The sequence below is a fragment of the Myotis yumanensis genome, unplaced genomic scaffold (assembly GCF_028538775.1).
Source record: "Myotis yumanensis isolate MYYU_CA2020_CCGP unplaced genomic scaffold, mMyoYum1.0.hap1 SCAF_10, whole genome shotgun sequence".
NCBI lineage: Eukaryota > Metazoa > Chordata > Mammalia > Chiroptera > Vespertilionidae > Myotis > Myotis yumanensis.
In genome coordinates this window covers 36,125,611-36,132,914 of record NW_027223761.1, presented here as the reverse complement: position 1 = coordinate 36,132,914, position 7,304 = coordinate 36,125,611, and the positions used below count along the sequence as shown (strand labels likewise).

General features: G+C 46.3%; 2 non-coding genes across 2 annotated transcripts; both read right to left on the bottom strand.

Moving 5' to 3' along the window:
• Nucleotides 1-3,618: 3,618 nt before the first annotated feature.
• LOC139019184 (U1 spliceosomal RNA) lies at nucleotides 3,619-3,777 on the bottom strand. Its single transcript, XR_011473063.1, has one exon. It is a non-coding gene; the product is annotated as a U1 spliceosomal RNA (small nuclear RNA).
• Nucleotides 3,778-4,947: 1,170 nt separating this feature from the next.
• On the bottom strand, nucleotides 4,948-5,049 carry LOC139019090 (U6 spliceosomal RNA). The gene has a single exon (XR_011472991.1). It is a non-coding gene; the product is annotated as a U6 spliceosomal RNA (small nuclear RNA).
• Between the last annotated feature and the right edge of the window lie 2,255 nt (nucleotides 5,050-7,304).

The following is a 7,304-nucleotide window of genomic DNA, read 5'->3' as shown; positions in this document are numbered from 1 at the left end:
CGTGGCCCATGCGCAGAAGTCAGTTTTCTGCCTAGGCGAGTCTATTTTGAAGTGGCGTTAGAAGAAGTGGGGGGTGGACATATAGAGAGGATGAATGAAAGGAGATAGACAAAACAAGTATACAAGACAAGTGTGAATGGGAGAGTTGGAAGGGGTCCACCTCAGCGAACGTACCTCAATCAGATTGAGGACGTTTTTAGCAAAGGCCAGCTTAGGAGTGCCCTAATTAAGTTAATAACAATGTACCTACCTGTATAGTTTAACTTTAAAAAATTTGGCTCTCAAAAGAAATTTCAATCGTTGTACTGTTGATATTTGGCTCTGTTGACTAATGAGTTTGCCAACCACTGGCCTAGACAGATATTTGGAAGAACCTGAACTAAGTCAAGTGTTTATTCAAAACTTGTAATTCTTTGTAGATTTGTGGAGGTGTTTTTTTTTTTTTTTGGAGTTGCAAGTAAACTAAGGTACTATGAGTTTTACTTTCAATAAGTTAATCTAAGAGCAGAATTTTTATTTAGCTCAGTACAGTTTGTAAAAGCTATAATTAATATATTCAATAAGTGTTAGGTTTTGAGAATGGAGAGATTTAAAAAAAGAAGTCTTTTCTGTCCTAAAAAATGTAGTGGTGAAAGTTCATTGTCCCTATGGTATGAAAAATGGGGTAATGTTGGACAGGCTGTGAGAGCAAAGGGAGGATGGAGGCTAGGCCAAGTTTCCTGATGGACGGGACACCTGAGATGACTCAGTTGGAGAATTAAGGGCGGGTGTTACAGGCCGTGGCAGGAACCAGAATAAGAGGCGAGGCTTTGAAAGGTGAAGAGCCTGAGATTCAGAAGTTCATGCAGCTCTTGAAGGTGAGGTTCAAATTGCCTGCTTTTTCCAATGTCACATAACTGAGGTGAATTAGTTAATCCTCAAATGACAAAAGTCCACCTCAGAAAAGCATTTCCCAGCTGATAACTCTGAACTTCAAGCAGTATCAAACCAAAGTTCCCTGGCAGGTGGTCCCTTGGAGTGCTGGTTACGTAGGGATTTAACCTAGTGCTGATGGCAATTTCACTACCTGCTCCAGGTTTTGGCTACCAAGGTGCTTTTGAGTACATTCCTGCACCCTTGGAGGCGGATCCGCCTACTATGGCTAGTTCTCCCAGGTGAGCCCTCAGATGAACAGAACAGCAATATTCTCCCCCAGTCGCGCTGCCCACTTTGGCCGAGTCAGAAGCCACCGTTTCTTCAGGTGCAGCTCCCCTTGGAACCTGGAGGTGACAGAAATGACAGACGTGGGGAATGCCCCACAGAAGGAGAAGGCCCCTCCTGTGACAAAGGAAACCCGACTGACCTGCTGTCTGCTGCCACTGCCCTCGGGTCCCCAAGCAGCTTCAGAGCAGCTTCATTGTCCTGGAGCCTGCTTGTCAGGATTAGCCTTCCTTTTTTTGTTTTGTTTTTCAAGTATATAACATTAGTTTCAGGTGTGCAACATTAGTGACTTGATATTTGTTTATATTGCATTAAGTCTAGTTAATATCTGTCACCATCCATAGTTATAAAAATAGGAAACAGTATGTAGGCTCCTCAATAAATTAAAAATAGAACTATTATATGAGCCAGCAATTCCACTTCCAGGAATTTATCAGATAAAAAGAAAACACTAAAAAGAAAAAAAGTATAACAAAAGAAAACACGCAAAATTGGAAGGCAGCCCTCAGTGCACGGTGATTGTAAGCAAGAGGCCTCTCACAGAGGCCCTGGTCTGTATCTGGCTGTGCCCTGAGAGTGTAGGTCTGAGATTCTGCAGGATGGAGTGAGAGAGGGAAGGCAGAGGTTGCTTGCTCCAGCCTCTGCTCTCAGAGAGCAGCTCCATGGATCCCTCCATGTGCAGCCAAAGCTCCCAGACATACAAATCAGCCTCTTTCATAGAAAGAGGGGGTTGGGGGAGTCACTGCTGTCTGTGCAGTGCCCAGGGGGTGCTGGCCTGCCAAGAACTGTCTCTGATTGTACAGTTCCATGGGACAGAGGAACACAAGCCCCTCTGGCCTCCAGAGCCAGGGACCAAGGGGTGTCCCCTGGGCAGCAACCACAAAAACTGGGTCACAGATGCAAACACCAGGCACTGGCCACACCTAGGAGCTCCCCTCTGAGAGGCACTGGGGCTCTGGAGGGCAGCGGAGGGAGGGCATGGAAGTGGTGAAGGCAGGGGGGGGGGGGGGGCGTGCAAAAAATGTCACCCACCAAAAAAAAAAAAAAGAGTAAAAAGAAAGAAAAAAGAAGATGATGGTGCCTGCTAGCTTCTGCAAGTCAGAGCAGGGAGAGGCACCTGAGCAGAAAGACGGCTTTCGCAAGGCAGAGGGAGTGCACAAGGATGGCACCCATCAGGCCCTGCGCTCCTCCTGGGCTTTACATGGGCAGGTGAGCGTTTTCACCTGGGGGCGTGCTTTCCCCAGGCTGCTGCCGGCTGGGCCCAGGTGAGTGGGTGTGCGCCAGCCCTTTCTCAGTTCACCACAGGCCCCGATGGTTCTCAGCGAGATATTTGGGGGCTCGTCTCCCAGGTGCAGATCTTAGAAGTTGGGTGGCTGATGTAGGGTATAAACTCACTCCTCGGAGAACCCTGGGTGGTGGGTTCCCTCCAGATTGTGGGTGGGATTTAGGTGAGATTGTGTCAGCCTTTCCTACCGCCTTCGAAGTGGTTTTTTCTCATTTACCTGAATTGAAAGAATATTTTACTGGCTCTTAGGGGTGTGTGTGTGTGTGTGTTTTTAGGAGAAACTGACCCATGTGAAGCGGTGGTTTTGGTGCATCCTCCGAGAGGTGAGGTCGGGATCTTCCTATGGCACCATCTTGAAGAGAAGCTCAGCAGCACCTGAGTCGGTGGTTAAGTGCAGACCTGCGGATTCCAGGGGGTCTGCAGTAGTCTGGGACCTTGCTCTGTTGCCATGTGACCTCCGGCAAGTCACTTCCCTGGGTACACCACTTTCCTCATCTAAGCGAGCCATTTCTCCGGCTCTGTAAGTTTATTTTTCCTTCAACTTTATTTTGTATTGGTTTCAGGTGTACAGCATAATGGCTCATCCTCCCTCTCCCCCTCATCCTCTCTTTCTCTCTCTCTCTCCCTCCTGGAACCAAACCTAGGACCCTTCAGTCCGCAGGCCGACGCTCTATCCACTGAGCCAAACCAATCTGCGCTCTTCTCCTGTCTTTTTTTTTTACGGGATAAGGCAGAGGGTTTTGAAGCCGTACCAAAAGGAGGAATAAAGAACTCTACTTCTCTACTTGGACACAGACAGGTCCAAGTAAGACCCCACAGGCTTGAAATAGTGTACAAGTTGGGGAATTATGATATGTTCCAACCATAAAGTGAAAGAAAGGATGGAAGGAGATGAGGTTGGAGAAAGGGGTCCCAGGCTGTCCTCACATGGAAGTCATTACAAAGCCTCTCTTTCCCACACTCCCTCCTCACTCTTTCTCCCTTTCACCAGGTTCATCTATTTGCTTTAAAATAACCACTTAATTGAAAATTGAAAACAATTCAGGAAGGAAGACTTGCAACATAAATGGCATCTGTGAATGCTCTGGAAATTCATCCATTATGTACATCATTCTTTTTTTTTTTTTTTTTTTTTTAGCGCGAACGCAGTCCCCCACTACCACAAATTATGCAGTCGAGTTTCCCACATTTGGGGGAATCGCAGGGGTCAGCACATCCGGAGTGCAATGGATAAGCCTCGCCCTGGGAAAACCACCTTCGTGATCATGGTCTCTCCCCTGCCAGGTAAGTATACAGACATCATTCTTTTTTGAGGTTGTTTTATCTTCCTTCTAAAGAACTCAGAAACTCAATGGCAACTTGAAACAGAACCCAATTTAGCCCTGTCATTAGACCAAGAGGGTTTTATTCTCCCTGGTCCTCTGTCAGATTTTAAATGGATGTGGTTTTATTCCCCTTCTCATATAATACTGGAACATATCTACAGCAAGATCTCACTTTTAAATGATGTTCTTGTATTTCAAGAGACCTTAAAGAGGAAAAATAATAGCACCACTCTAGACAAAGCTCATGGCTGGAAAGTGAGTCTATTTATCTCCAAAGATTCAACAAATTCTTACAGTGTTGGGCCCAAATTCTTGGTGGCTAGAGGAGGAGGTGGGGTTCAGAAGGGAGACATGACTTGCTCAGAGTCACATAGCTAAGTTAAGTGTGTCACCTGTGTACTGTCTTTCTTCTCATAGCTATTGGGTACTTTCCCTCGAAGTGAGACCCAGCCTCTGGTTGGAACAAGAATTCCTGTCCTATGCTCTTCTGAGATATAGCACCCTAGAGAATTACCATGTTCAGCTGTTGCCATTGTCTGGTGTAAATCTCTCTATATTCACCTGTTTCCCTTGGGAGAGAGTGACTCACCGGACCATGGCTGAAAACCCCACATAGTCCAAACCTTGGTGATCAGTTTGGTTTTTTCTCTCAATGGACCTCTTCTCTGTAGCCACACACCCCCTCTGTCCATTCCTTGTACTGTTTATAGTACCTCCCATCACAGGGTCTGTGCATTTATGTATTTCCCACATTCAATCATCCTAGTGGTCGGCAAACTCATTAGTCAACAGAGCCAAATACCAACAGTACAACGATTGAAATTTCTTTTGAGAGCCAAATTTTTTAAACTTAAACTATATAGGTAGGTACATTGTTATTAACTTAATTAGGGTACTCCTAAGGCTTAGGAAGAGCCACCCTCAAGGGGCCAAAGAGCCGCATGTGGCTTGCGAGCCGCATGTGGCTCTCGAGCCGCAGTTTTCGGACCACGGGGACAACGATGTACTTTACATAGCCTTCCCCTCGCTATTTCCAACCGCCCCATATGTAGTTATCACACTATTATTGACTATATTTTCTATGATGTACTTACTTCCCTGTGACTATTTTGCAACTACCAATTTGCGCTTCTTACTAAAAATATGGAACACAACGGATTTGCTTGTCAGCCTTGCACAGGAGCCATGCTAATCTCAGCACCGTTCCAGTCTTAGCCCGTGTGCTGCTGAAGTGAGCACCACACTGCAAGCTTGGAAAGCCTCAGCCGGATCTGTCACAGTGAGAGAATGTGAATGGCATTGGCTCTGATGTCAATTCAGAGCTAGACCAAGTACCACAACCATAATTAGAGCTACTTAATTGTAAAGTAAATTTTGCCTAAATTTAGGCAGGAAAAACCACATGGTTATTCTGACTCTGTAACTAAATCACTTCCTCCGCCAACAGTACTATTTTTATGCCATGAGGTTTCCTAAGTGAGCAACTATTCCATTATAGCAGAAGACTACGCCTAATTCATGAGGTTGTTGCAAGAATCATGCAGGCAGGTTCAGGGGTGAGCACCTGGTGAATTCCCAGAGGAGCCCCCCCAGGAGCGGATCGGTTCTGAACGCCCAGCAGGCATCCAGCTCACTGAGCCCTGTTCAGGCCCCCTGGGGACTGGTCAGTTACTCTTTTTCATAGGTCCTTCCTTTAAAGAATTCTTGCTCCTTCCTAGTTCTCCTTGAGAAAAAAAAATATTTACTCTCCAGGCAATACGACTTTCCTGGAGCTTTCAAAGTATCCCTTGTTTTGATTCCACTAATGAGCAGTTTCTTCCCTGGGAGAGTAAGTAGCCAATAGGAGCAGGAAAGATCTTTTCAAGGAGACTAGTCTCAGCTCTGAAAACTAGAACTAGAATTTGGAGCCTAAGCCAGTGCAGATTTTCCCTAAAGGCGGTTTCTGGCGCCCTGGTTTTCCGGGTGTGTGGGAGCAGGACGGGTCCGTCGCGATGCTTGCTTGCCGTGTACATCAGCTGCACAGGGCAGAAGGGTGTGCTACAGGTCAGTCAAGTTCATCGACATCTGTGTGTCCTTGATTTGAGTGGAGCAGTCAACAGCCTGCAGGCTGTCCTCAGTCTCCGTTTGCATCAGGCCCTGACAATAGGAAGGCTGCCCTGGCCGCCAGCCCAACTCTGACGCTGACATTGATGTGACAAACCGCTTCACGTCTCAGCCTCAGCATCCCCACCTATAAAGGAAGGTTGTTTGAGGCTCCTTTTAAGTTATACACTCCAGGGCCATTGCACAGTTTTATTTTTACTTTATTATTTATTTATTCGGAGTAAAAAAAGGTTTCTTGATCAAGAAGGCACCAACGGAGAAGATCGTGCCTCAAATCCACCGTGCTTGCTTACCCCTAGGTTAAGGGTTTCTGAGGGCTCGGGACAGTGGTTCTCAACCTTGGCTGCACATTAGAATCACCTGGGAATCTTTTTAAAATCCTGATTTCTGGGCCTCATCCTCCAGAAATTCTGTTTTTCTTTGTTACTAATGTTGTGGCCCCACCCCATAACAAAGAAACAGAATTTTTGGAGGATGAGGCCCAGAAACAGGATTTTAAAAAGATTCCCAGGTGATTCTAATGTGCAGCCAAGGTTGAGAACCACTGGCTTAGGAGACTCGGTCACGGGGAAGGCTGGTTGGACAGGTTTCTCCTGCAGGGCCCTGGGACTTAGCCAGGGGTGGTAAGGGGTTCAGCCAGATCTTCCTGGGCAACAGACCCTTCACTTCTGAAAGGGTCCTGGGCTTCAGGTTTCGTCCACATCCCAGTCCTTTGGTCCCATGGGGGGCGTGGCGTGGGCGGGGGTGGGGGTTGGGGGGGGTCTTTGGTTCCAGGTGCAGCCGGAGGTCATTCTCTCCTCTGCACGTGCCTCCACTGCAGGGCCCGTGGTTTGGGTCTGTTGTCTCCATTGCAGAGAATTTGAAACAGACTGTAATCAGCCTCCACTGCACTAGTAACTTGAGGTCTTTCTGTTTTAAGTAACTGAAAACCATGTCTGCTGTTTCGAGCTTAATATTTCCAAAGGTACAGATAAGTTACATTTTTTTTTGTTTATGAAATACATGTATTTACTGCTTATGAAATACATGTATTTACTGCTGCTTTTTGCTTTTCTTTATTCTGCTTACTACAGCAAAAATGTTTTGGTAATATTTTTCATTTTGAAAATATTGAGTTTCGAAAAATATATCAACTTTCTATGTATTTCCCTTGTCGTAGCTGAGTGACTGTAGATTGCCATTATTGCAGCATTCTGGGGGCAAATCTGTATTTGTTTGTGGGGTCCACGGCTCCACGGCTGTGTAGTGAAGAGAACACGAAGGGGCAAGACATCTGGGCTGGATGTGCAAGTCTCTTATCCAGAAGTCACTGCACTTTGAATTCTTGTCAGTTCTGCCTCCTGACTAGATCGCCAATCCATGTGTCCCCCAGAATGTTTTCTATGAGACAC